Consider the following 13,221-nt stretch of genomic DNA (forward strand, 5'->3'; position numbering starts at 1 on the left):
CATAGCAAGCCACATGGTTTTCTTAGCTTTCTTGTGGTTCCAAGCATATGTACACGTGTAAACTAAATGAATATCTTTGTCGTGCTCATGGCATAATCTTCTTACATTTGACATCATCCTTTCACTTTAGGTTCATGATTTTCCTTATCCATGGCGTTTCATCACTTTTTGTCATTCACAGGTCGTCATATCTTCTATATGTGTCAGTCCAGGTTCTTGTGATGTAATCATTCGTCTTCCATTAAGACCTTTGTCGCTTCTTCAGAGACTGTACTCAGACAATCTTAATTCTGTTTCATTTGTTGATATGGTTTTCTCAATGGATACTTTACTGTCCAGGTTTTCTTAGGTGTAGGTACCTCAATGGGTGCAGTTCTTCTGATAGGTGCTGGACAGAGTCCCACTGCGGCTCTGCTGGTTTATTTGCTCCTCGTACGTCACATACTTCGGCGTGAATGTTCCTGGTACTTCAAAATGTACGGTTGTAGAGTGGGCCGTACTTGGGATCTCCTCTACATTCTACTTCAAAATCAATTGTATTCCAATTTCATACATTTGTGTCTACCGCATCAAGCATGGACGTAGATGCCAACAATAATTGTAAAAAGAGATAGAAGGGGATAAAAGGGAAAATAAAATCTTAATGCTCTCCACTCTCCTTCCCCCAACCTCATGTACCTTTCTCCCTATCAATGGTGTGGGGTAAAATATAGCCCCTAAATGCCAGAAATAAAGAGGCCAGAGTGATTTGTGGTGTCCCATTGATGTCTAAAGACATAACAAAAATGGTGATGTCAGACATGAAACCTATTGAACTAAAGACAGGCCTAAATCTCAAATGAAGGAGACATATGCTAGGAAGTTCAAAAGTGCGAAGATATCCGCAATGTATTTCAGCAAGGACAGCGAAAGACGTGGCTGAAAATGCTGTTTTAGTAAATCCATGGAAAGCTACACTTTTTACTTAAAGAGACGGATAGCACCGTGTAAATTATCTTCAATGTAATAACAGACCGTGATTGAGAAATCTACGGTGAAACCAAGCTTATTGTAATTATAAGAAATACAAGAACTTCCTTTTTCCTCATCCAAATGATAGTGTGAAAAGAGAAGTGCTCACTTGGTTTCAAGGTAAACATGGTGTTCACATATAACTGCCTTGTGTATGGACACTCCAGAAGTGATACTCAAGTCTTCTGCAACTGTAAGATTATAGAAAGACATTGCACATCAATATAAGGACTGGATGCATTATAAAATGCTTCATGTAAAATGCATTGTAAAATGCAGCTGGGCATTTCTACTGACATTACACTTTAACCCCAAAGACCTTTTGTTTGCTTGTACTGGAGAGGAAGGTCTGTTTGTCAACAATCAATCAGGTCAATTCCTTAAAAATACAAAGAAATGCACTGCCATTGATTGAAACCATGGTGAAGATAGATAAAGCCCTGCCTGTTTTTCAGAAGAAGTGACCTTGAGGTCACACCTCCCATAAAATGTGCATTAAAGCTATAGCCAGGACCATTGGGAGGCCAAGAAGGGATAAGCTAAGATAAATATGAGCCAGCATCTGGCTGGTCACATGATTAAAGGTAAATGAAACTTAGAAAGAAAAAACTGAGGGCTAGAGTGAGCGAGGCATGTGAGGCTGCGGTGTGATTAATAGAAAAATATGTGTTATTGCATAAAAAGGGCAACGTATATACCACAACAATAATTCCAGACTTTTATTAAAGGTGGCAGTAATCCCCTTTGACCCATGCCAACACACTATTTATGTGATAGAAATAACTGAAGTTTTTAAGTAAAATTTGATTTGGACCTTCCCATGACTCCAAGAGATTTGAAAGTTGGTGTGAGGGTGAAGGACACAATTAACATGGGAACTAGGAAGCATGATATTTTTCACTGATGCGGCTCCTGAGCAAACGAGGAAAAAAAAACATAATTCTTCACAGGAAGGGCGTGCCGATTTGAGATTAACATCATCTGGTATGCCTTAAAATGTAGTTCTTAAAAATATATCCATACATGTAAAGATTCGAAAAATCAGCATACTTGCCATGTTGATACATTTTCAGAGTTTAAACATGGCAAACCCAATTGTCAGTTTGGGATGGCAAAGCTTTCTCCTCCCCCAGTTTTCCTAACTCACACCCCGCAACTCCTTGTCCTATTACAACACAGGTGGGAGGATGGTGGATAGAACCAACCAATTCCTTCCACTGGAATCATGACAAGGTCGTGATGTCATTTGCCATATAAGTAGACCAATGTGCATCAGAACTGGCCTTTTCACTTATTCCGGGAGGTAACCTGCTGCTGAACTCTTGCAAGAAACACCCAAGCAAAGAGGGCACAAATCATGCTTTGGAGACAGGGACAAGGAGACATAGAATCTGACTGAGCCCCCTTGGAGGAGCTAGAGGGGTCTATCCTTGACAGACACCCTTGCTGTCCCAGAGGTGCCCTGCTGTTCCCTGATGCCCACCACAAGCCCTCTCCTGGAAGTAAAACTATCCCAAACCCATAGACTTTGTAGGCCCTGCATTTTTCAAGTATTGTTCTAGTTATTTCCCCATAGCAAAATACCCTGTTTGTCTGTGTAGTTCCTTAGCATATTTAATTAAAGTAAATCAATGAGTGCCCCTATAGAAATCACGGGATGTGTTTTATTAGCATTAGAAACTGACAAGATCCTCCCAGTGTATTTCAAGCCGGTATAGACATAAAGATTTGACTGACTATTTGTAAGAAAACACCTGACTTCAGTACTGAAACGGGGGTCCTGAATTCAAAGAATTAATCCCCAAAACCCTGTTTTCAATTGAGTGTGCAGGGTGCAAAACAAAATTTACCATTGATCACCTGCCTTGTAGATCAGGAGTGTGAAGCCTTGTATTTTCTTTGCATGTGTGGTGGAAAAATAAAATTGTCCATTTGTTCAATTTGTGCTCTGACCCAAACCACAAAGCCCTGCCTGTTCTTTTTACGTGTGGCCAAACAAAGTTTCCCATTGTTTTTGTTTCCCTCATATTGCCTCTTTAGCAATAAGTGCAAAACAATTGTTTGGCTATAATCTCTGTTCCAAAGAGTGCATTTCCATATCAGAACCAAAAACGATTTTCCGAATGTGTTTGCACTCTTTGCCACTTGCCTTCAATTCAGAGGGGTCAAGTCTGATTGATGCTTGAGGCTGTGGGTTTCTGGGAGAAAAATGATTATAACCAAATCAGCAATCACTATGTGCCTTGAATTGTTCTTTTTCTGTATTGGTGAGTGATTTGAAAAGAAAGCTTCAGAAACATGTGTTGATGCCACTATGGAAATCACTTTTGTTCTTGTGTTGCCACAGCATTGGCGCTTGATGTTAGTCTGTTTGTCAAATTTGATTTAAATAAATGAATACATCTATATTATTATGACACACCAGCTTGGTTCCTAGTCCATTGTGGTACTGACTTTTTGTTGGGATCGGGTGTGAGACCAGTTGGAGGCCTTACCAAACTGAACCTTAACAAAATCATTGTGCTTTGTTGTGCGCCACCTTGATTGGGGGAAAGGAACTCCCTGAGTTTATTATGACCGCGTAATAAACCACAACAATGTTTCTATCCTCTCTCTGCATCTCGGGCCCCCATCAGTTCTCCCACCCTCCCACAATCTCTTACCCAGAACCTCTTTCTGTTCCTCCTCACTAGCTCTTCCCTTTACTTAAACCTGTCTCACCCTACTATCCTTGACCTTAGGCTCGTCTCATGCCAACTACGCCATACCTCTGCTTTGCAACAGTTCATCTTCTCTCTTATAACCACTTCACCTTTATTCCTTCTACTCTCCATTATCCCGTCTTACCTCTCTCTCCTCTTTCTCCCTCATATGCTTTGGATGTCTCTCCAATGGCTTCCACACTTTCATCTTTCTTTCTAACCTCGCCAAAACTGCAAAGAAAAAAGACTCTTAAAAGACATCCTTGAATGCCCTTCACTGACTCATAAATCTGCATAAACTCTAAATAAATAATGACATACATTGTTATTTAGCATGCACAGTCTTTAAATGCCCCTACTGGATACATAGAAATAAATGGAGTATTTTTAAACATATTTTGTAAGTTGTTTTTCAGTCCTTAAAACTTGTTTTTAATATTTACAAAGATGGCATCTTCAGAGCTCAGGGTAGCTGTAACAACCTCTTAAATTCTGCCCCCTGTTTCTTTTCCCCATCCATTCCGCTTCTGCTCTAGATCATAATTCTGTCTCACTTCACCCTTCCCCTACCTCTACTGCCTCTACATTTGGCTACACAAAGTATACCAGCTGAATTAACTCTTGCATGGCCTCATCAGCCATCAACCCTCGACCCTAGAATACCCACACTTTCATAATGGAAAATAACAACCATGAATGCACTTTCTGGAGGCAAACATTCAGTGAACCTTCATGATCTTCTCGAGGTCATTGATCTTGACATATTAGCCATAATAGGGACTTGGTTTAATAATTATTACACCACTCTGGTCTTCCTTCTGTCATTAAAATCAAATCCTGTAATAGATCATCCTGGCGGTGTTGCCTTGACCTATCTTTTCTCTTGTGCCATCATCCCTTTATGCACCATGATCACTGTCTCCTTTTGATCCTGTGTCTGTAAATATGTGACTAATACAAACACCTGTATCACCTTCATACCATCTACAGACCTCCTTTAGATCCTCCTTTTAACTCGATGTAAAGGAACTCTTCCTGTCTAACCTCCAAACCACTATGAACCTCTTAGATTTGTTATGAGACATCAATGTGTGGCTTCACTGTCCTGTGAATAGGCATACCCTGCACTTCATTTTTGTTTTTTATTTTATTTTATTGTTTGCTTGTTAGGTGCTTATACAATAAAAACATACTGTTTCAAAGTTGCAGGGAGGGAGCAAAGGTGGGAAATACATTACAACACAGTAATTGAGAACAGTGGGGGAAGAGGGAAAGGGACAAACCTACTATGCCTTGTGAATATTCAAAATGTGCAAGTGCAGCAAGGAAGGTGGAAGTGGAGGTACGTGCTGGGGGGGGGGCGAGTTCATGGGTGAGCCAGAGATGAAGTGCTAGGAATATTGAGTGCTACACGGACTGGGACCGTGAGAGGTGTAAGTGTGAACCTTCAGAGCCAAGGGTGTGCAGATGTAAGTGCTGCAGATAGACAGGTGCTGGGCAGAGTTGGTGTAGGAGGTCAGGGCCTGAGTATGCATAAGGGTCCAGGACACCAATTCAGGAACTATGGGACTAGCAGAGGAGAGAGGAAGGTGAATGAGGAGGAAAAGAGGAAGGTGTTGAGGAGCTTCTGGAATTTGAGAAGATCATGCTCAAGGCTCAGGAGCGGAGGGGCTATTCCAAAGTAGGGAGCCTGCTGAAGAGAGTGAACGACCCCCTGCCATCTGTTTAGAAAAACGCTTTACACACAAAGAGTTGGTGCCAGAGGAACATACAGGTTAATTCATGGAATACATGTGCGCCGAAAAGGGGAGTGCAAGCGTGAAAATTGCAGTGAACGCGTGCTAAAGCCATGCACGCAGCCATTCGTCGATTCATGGAATGCACTGTGCGTGTAAACCCTGGGATGTGCGCCAAATCCGTGGGTGGTGCACACAGGCGCACAAGTCACTAAACGGCATGCGTGACACGCACAGCGAAATCGCACAACGTGTAGCACACACAACAAAAGGGGGTGGAACACGGGGCATGACAGGTGCAATGGGGAACAACGTGTGAAAATGTGGGCGTTACGGGGGAAGTACCGCAGGAAAATGCTCGCAATGCCCACACGCACCCTAACAACACTTATTCATGGAATCGAAAAAGGGAAACGTGTGTGCCAAAAATACACGCTAATCCGGAAAAATGTATGCCAGCAGGAAGCATGCGTAAGCGGCCCTGCGCAGCATAAAAGTGCGTGCAAACAACAAAAAGCTCATACGCTATGATTAATATACCGTTCCTCGCAGCAGTGGTCGTGGGACACCACAGGAGGAGGAGGATAGCCAGGCCCCACATTTTTTTTACCAAGGACCAGCCTTTTTGGGATGCCTGATGACCAGGTCTATGGGAGGTTCAGGTTTCCACACCATATCATCCTAGAACTGGTTGCTGAGTGGGAGTATGACCTCACATCACCCACCCTGTGCTCCCAAGCACTGAGCCCCTTGGAAAATGTGCTCAATGTACTGCATGTCTTGGCTACTGGGTCATTTCAGCGGATAAGTGCCATAGTTGGGGGTGTCTCACAGGCCATGCAGTCACGCTGCCTACACCAGGTGTTGGCGATCATGACTGCACTCCCCTCAGTCCGCAGGCACATATACATTCCCAGAACACCTGCAGAAAGGCAGGCCATCGTCCAGGACATTTCCCCAAAGTGCTAGGTGCCATTGATTGCACCCATGTGGCTTTACGTCCTCCCAGGGCCTCTGAGCACATCTATTGAAACTGCAAGCACTGGCATTCCATCAACATGCAGGTTGTATGTGATGCCAAGGGAATCATCACCTCAGGATATGCCAACTATCCGGGGTCCAGCAATGATAGTTTCATATTCTGAATGACACCCCTAAACCGGGACCTGGAAGCTGGGAGGCATGGCGACACATGGCTAATTGGTGAGTACAAATGCCTCTGCACATGCATGCACATCAGACACTGAGAAATGGGAAAACCCAACTAATGACAACCATTATCACCTCCCCAGGGGACAGTGCCTACCCTCTGAGCATCTACATGATGACGCCAATACGGAACCCCATCACACTACCCGAGGTAAGATACAACACAGCCCATATTGCAACCCGGGGCATAGTGGAGGGCACATTCGGAGTGCTGAAGTCATGTTTTCGCTCCCTTGACCGTCTGGTAGGCAGCTGCTATATGCGCCCCCAGTACTGTGCAAGATCATGGTGGCACTATGTGGACTGCACAACGTTGCAACCCGGTGGGGCATGCCGGTGGACATGGTGGTGCCCCCAAATCCCCAACCACATGCACGGCCATTGCACATGGGAGGTGAAAGGGCACATGGTGAGGCAGCCCGTACCCAGCTTGTGGCAAATTTCTTCACCTAAAATCCCACCCTGCGGAGTGCACACAGGCCTGGCACATATCAACTGACAATTGATGATGATAACAAAAGGGACAGTCAACTGTCACAACCATACCACCCTGAGATTGTTTACCTGGAAATGCTACATTGTGTGCAACCCTAGCTACATAAACATACCCAATGCTGTGTCAGTAAAAGGTACACATTCATGCAGCAGGAAGGACTACCCCCTTGCAAAATAGTACACCCAAATAGTTCCCTGTCACCCAACCCCACCCTAACCCCATCTCAGCTACCCAACACACCATTTCATGGCATGCAAAGTGAAATCAACCAAATGAATGCACAACACATGACACAAGTGTCACAAAGTGCACATTCCCAAATGGAAACAGCCCAGAGACAATTCCCTCTCACTAATGAAAAAGAAACAGCACACATAAACAAATACTTACCAGCAAGACAAACCTTTAGTACAGGACCCAACAATGGCAACGTATGACAGTAAAAAAAGAAAGTAGTGCAAGTGTTATAACCTGACAAAGGCAGCACATCGACCCCTTCCATCTCCAGTGTGTTGTTGGTAGGTAAATGTGGCAGTTTACTACATACAACATGAACTGCATCTGCAATGGAGACTGTCTTGTTATACATGAAGAAGCTACATGCAAATATGCCAAATGTCCTGTATGGAATACAATATACTAATCAACCATGCAGTGGAGAAATCATCACCAATCCCCACTAGGGGTGTATACACAGTTTGGACTACATACTGCCCACACAACTTATGGGAGCCCAATGCCTCTGTGTAAATTACTGTCACTTGGTCACCATCTTGTGAGCCCATGGAAAGGGGAAGCAGGAGTGGCATAAGTGTCAGGAACCCAAGTTTCAAACCCAAACACAGGACAAGCCTGCATGTGTCCAGCTGTAACACACAGTGGATGCCTACAGGAGCCACACAAAGCAACACACGGTAACATGAATGTACAATCTGAAAGAAAATAGTTATCAACAGAAAAGTAAATGTAACTTAAAATAATTAAATGAAAAATAATAAAAAAATATAGAAAAGGAAAAGTAAACAAAATGAATCAAATGGAAATTTAAAAATAAAAATAGTAAATAAAAAATAAAAACTTTTAATAAAATCAACACAAAATCAAAACATCAAAAGAAACATGAAAAGAAAATGAAAAAAATAAACAGAAAAAATCCAAATAAAAAATTTAAATGAAGAAATGAAATTCTAATGAAAAACTTCATATCGGAATCAAATATGAACTACAAAAAAGAAAAAGGAAAATCTAAAAAAAATTCTATTTTGTCAAAAATAAAAATAAAAAATAAAAATCAAAAGTGGCCATTAGTCAACCGGGGGGTCGTGGGGGAACCCAGGGAGGAGGTACAGGGCGCACCCCAACACCCACATGCGTGGATGTTGAGAAAAAAATATCTCTCCATGGGCTCATGGCCTGCACGGCTACCCTATAGTGGGAGAACTGCCATTGCTGTCATCACCCTCTGGTGATACATTAGAAGGTGCGCGTGGTATGGGAGGCAGACCACGCAAAGCCCTGGCATGCTCATCCATGGAGGAAAGCATGCAGGTCTGAAAGGTTTGGTTCTGCAGGATGATGGTACGGAGATCCCCATGCAGCACCTCATGGCTAGCACAGATTTCTGCCTGCAAGGCCTCACGTGATGCCCAGATCTCCTCACGGGTTGCCTGGAGCTCAGCTGAGATTGTGCGTGTTAGCTACTCCAGCTGCTATTCTGACCTTGTACTCTGGGACACCTCAAGTGCACCCAGAGTATCTCTGAGGGATTTGTGTTCTAACCTCAGGGCACCCCTGTGGGCCTGTGACTCTGCAGATATGGCTGTGCGCAGAGTCTCCAGTCCACCCCGTCGGTCCCTGTAGGATACCATAATGTACTCCCTGTGTGAGCGGCACATGGACTCTGTTGCTTGCTGCTGGAGCTCCACCTGCCTATGACGGGGGAGAATGGAAGTGGCCACCCTATCCACAGCCTGAGCCATCATCTCACACAATGCCCCCTGTTGTGCTGCAATAGTATACATGGAGTTGTCCCACAAAGTATTGCCTGGTGGCGCATGGCCACCGCGTTGGTGGGCACCACAACTGTTTGGGGCAAGGTGATGTGCACCTTGCTGTGCTGGCATTGCTTGAGGCTGCAGGACTGCATTCCTCCTTTGATCTGCTGGCCCAGGAACAGGGGCAAATATAGTGGAGTGTGACCCTGCATCCGTAACCACCACAGGTGGACTTTCCAACACTGAATGCCCCATAGAGGGGTCTACCCCCAGTGGAGGTGGGTAGGACAGAACAGCATCCCTGCCAGAAACACTCACCTGCGACGGGACATTTGTCTCAATGTCAGATTCAGCACCAGATGAATAGAGGTCTTCGGAGGTGTACCCAGAGACACCCGTGAACAGGATGGTCTGTAGGAGTAATGGATTTTCACCCACCGCCACCCCACGTCCTCCACTGGTGCCTGGTTGGGGCTGTGAGTACTCCTGCCCCTGCGCCATCTCCTCCTCCTCAACAGCATCTAGTGCCTCATCACCTGCAAAAACATAAAAGAAAAGTAATGAAGACAGGCTTGAGCAGCATAGCCCACACACATACGCATCACAATGTACACATCGAATACATAAATGACACATGTCACACATGACACTAACTCTGGCATGCATGCACTGGCAATCAAGTGAAAGGGGAGCCTAAAAGAAGACACTGCGGACTCCAAGATGGAAAAGCAACACATTTGCTGCATGCTGCATAGCACCTGCATCACACATTAGCATGTGAGTGGCATGGACAATCCACATACATGACACATGCCAGCACACAGATGGCACGTAGCATAGCCATGGCAGATTTAACAAGGACACCCAGATGGTAGCAAATCAGTACTGTCCCCACTCCATGTGAGATGTACATCATGAAATAGAACATGCAAAAGAGTGTGACAAAACATGCATGTGCCACAAGCTGCAACAAAGTCAGTGTTTCCTAATACAGTGATGGCAGGCACATGGATACATCAATGGTTGGACGCTTGGACATGAGAGAAGTCAATTGTCATGTTGAACATTCAAACAGGGCCCCAAAGTGATTGTGTGCAGGGCATGTGTAGGTGCATCAATCAGCCTGATTGATGAAATCATTCCCATAATAAGTAAACAAATTTGAGGCATTCTGGGGTAAAATCTATGTCTGAAGTATGGTGAATTTGGGGCAGAATGGCACAAAAAAGTGTGTTAATCATGCAAATGATTCCATTAATCAGGCAGAATGAACAGGAAAACAGTATCAACAATGTGTGGCATGATGGCAGTTGAAGGGCAAGTGCAGTGATCAGGTGCAAATTGTTAACTATGGTCAGAAGGGATACTGTAAAACCCAAACCCAAGGCCGGGGGATGGTTTGGATGCACCACATGGGTGACACATAGCGGTCATGACTACAGAGCCTCACCTGGCACTCAATCAGAACACATCACCCAAGCAACATACACATGATTTGCACAAACATGCATGGCCACTCACCGGGCATTGCGTCAAGATCTGGTAGGTCTTCCACGCCTTGGATCTAATCCTCTGTGATGAAGCCTCCAGCGATTGACTCATGTTCTGTGAGTACTTCCTCCTCTGGTGGAGACCCACTGCCTGTCACCAGAGTAGAGGCATGATTGGAAGCCAGCTTGTTTTTTGCTCTGCGTTTGAGATCATTCCACCGCTTAGAGCAATCATCAGCTGTGTACCTCATGAATCCAAGGGAACTAATCTGGTCTGCAATGCACTGCCAGTAGGCCCTACGTTGAGCAGTCTGAGTCTTTCACCCTGCAGTCACCAGCATTTCACGGCCAAGGTCCGACACGTAGCCCACAAGTGCGTCTAGTTCCACATCATTGAAATGCCGCTTCCTTGACATGCCGGAGGTGGGAGCCTTGTCTGGGTTCCCAGCCTGTACCGCAAGGCCACCCTTCTTCCTCTTCAGAGTTGGTGCGGACCCTTATTGGTTTACGCCGCTCTAGTTGGTAGGGGCTGAATCGCAGGTCGACTGGGCACTGGAAGGAGCCAAAGGCACGATGACCAAAGGTCTCACTGCAGGCATTGGCTCCTGGATGATGTTGGCAGGACCAACGTTGGTGTGATGGTCTTGGACCAACACTGTTCCGGCTGGGTGACTCGTAGCTGGGGTGGATTGAGCTGCAGCTGCCCCTGCAGCCTCCTCATCCTGGCTACTTGGGGCAGCAGATGACATTGCTGCCCAGATCCACGTGGCCTGGTGACAGCAACTTTCACTGCCACACGTGGCTTTGACTTGGTGACACGGAAGTTGGCCTGTGAGTCATCCCGTGCCAGTTCGGTGAACAATATGGGCCGGGCTAACAGGGCCTCAGCTGGGATGGTGTCAGCTGCATCTCCTCGACCCATTGGGGGCATAGGTATCCCTGATTGGTCCTCCACACAATGGCCTCTTAGGCCAGCCTGCACATCCTGGCCACGTCTCCTACCGCAGACACCTCTTGGAGGTCGGCCACCTTTGCCTCCCTTACCACTTGGTCATATCCCAACCATGGCACTGATATTCTTGTGCGAGTGGGAGGTGCAGTAAACAATTATCCTGGGCAATTGGAGTGAAGAGGGCAGGGTACTAGATGGAATACATACCATAGTGCTCTAGCAAGGCTGTCTGTGACCCCTAGGGGAAGATGATGGGTCACGCAACGCTCAGGCACCCCGAAAACAAAATTTAATGTGCACGCGACCCCTGGTAGCCCACGTGCATGGAATAAAGGACCCACACTACGCTGAGGCACCCAGAAACACAAAAATAAGCGTATGCGGTGTACACACAGACTACAATGACCTCTGAATGGGTATGCGACACACGGGGGCAACCACAGTTGAAAAATACGTGCACGAATCACCGTCTGCCTGGAAAAAGAATGTGAAAAAGATGCGCTTGTGCGCGTTCGCAACACCCCTGCCAAAAGAAGAATTGAACGCTGTCTGAGTATACAAGGAGTATGAACTGACACCGTTGTGAAGTAATCGCATGTGAACCGACAGGAAGTACAAGAATCACCCGCTCGCTCTCCACAAAAAGCATGTATAAGAAAATGGTGTTCTATGCGTACCTTTTAACCCTGCCCACACATACCACGTCATTTACTCGCTTACGCGCTAAGGGCCTTTCCTCCAATAACACGCAGTGACACCCAGATGTGCAGTTTTTGCACATGTAGAATCATTATGCACCCGTGTGAAGGGAAATGCCAGTGCGCATTATGTCACAGACGCGCTTACGCGCTAAGGGCCTTTCCTCGAATTACACGCCGATGTGCAGTTTTTTCAAGTGCCAAATCACTCTGTATCAAGCTGGCCACGCGACAACACACGGAAGACCACGCTCCTGCCTAGAAGGCCATTTTCCTGCCCCTCATAGCCCCCAGCCTGCTCCCATCTGCCATCTGCTGCTGCCTGCCTGCTGGCCATATGCATGCTATTTGGTGCCTGCATGTCAGCCATCTGCAGGGGTCCAGTTGCTGTGACCACCCCTGCTGGAACAGTAAACTCCAGACTTAAGTTCCATCGCTCCACAACCCAGAACTCAGGGGTTGCCATGTTGGGAGAAACTCCATCAGAGACCACTGGCAACCCCCAGCCAGAGAGGCAGAGGGCTACCAGCTTCAGTGCTGCATAAGTTGGTATCCTGGTGGAGCAAGTCCTGATGCATTATGATGCCCTCTTCGGGAGACCACGTGCCGACAATGAAGGACAGAAGAGGATCTAGAAGGACATCGTGGCTGCCATCCACGTGGAGGGGGTGGCAGCCCGCGACATACAACACGTCTGGAAGCGCTGGGAGTACTTCAGGCCCAGGACCTTCAGCAAGGCCCGGCGCCTCTTGGAGGCAGCACATGCAGAGGGGTGCCGGGTCCGCCTTACCAACAACCAGATGAGGGTCCTGGAATGTATAAACCCAGCGCTCCACCTCCAGGTCCTTCAGAGGCAGAACCGTCTGGAGTCGAGCAGTAAGAGTCCATGCATACTGATTGGACGCAGTGCATGTTGAGGTGTGCCAGGAGTGT

The sequence above is a fragment of the Ambystoma mexicanum genome, chromosome 5p, assembly GCF_040938575.1.
Source record: "Ambystoma mexicanum isolate Mex_15411 chromosome 5p, UKY_AmexF1_1, whole genome shotgun sequence".
Classification (NCBI taxonomy): domain Eukaryota; kingdom Metazoa; phylum Chordata; class Amphibia; order Caudata; family Ambystomatidae; genus Ambystoma; species Ambystoma mexicanum.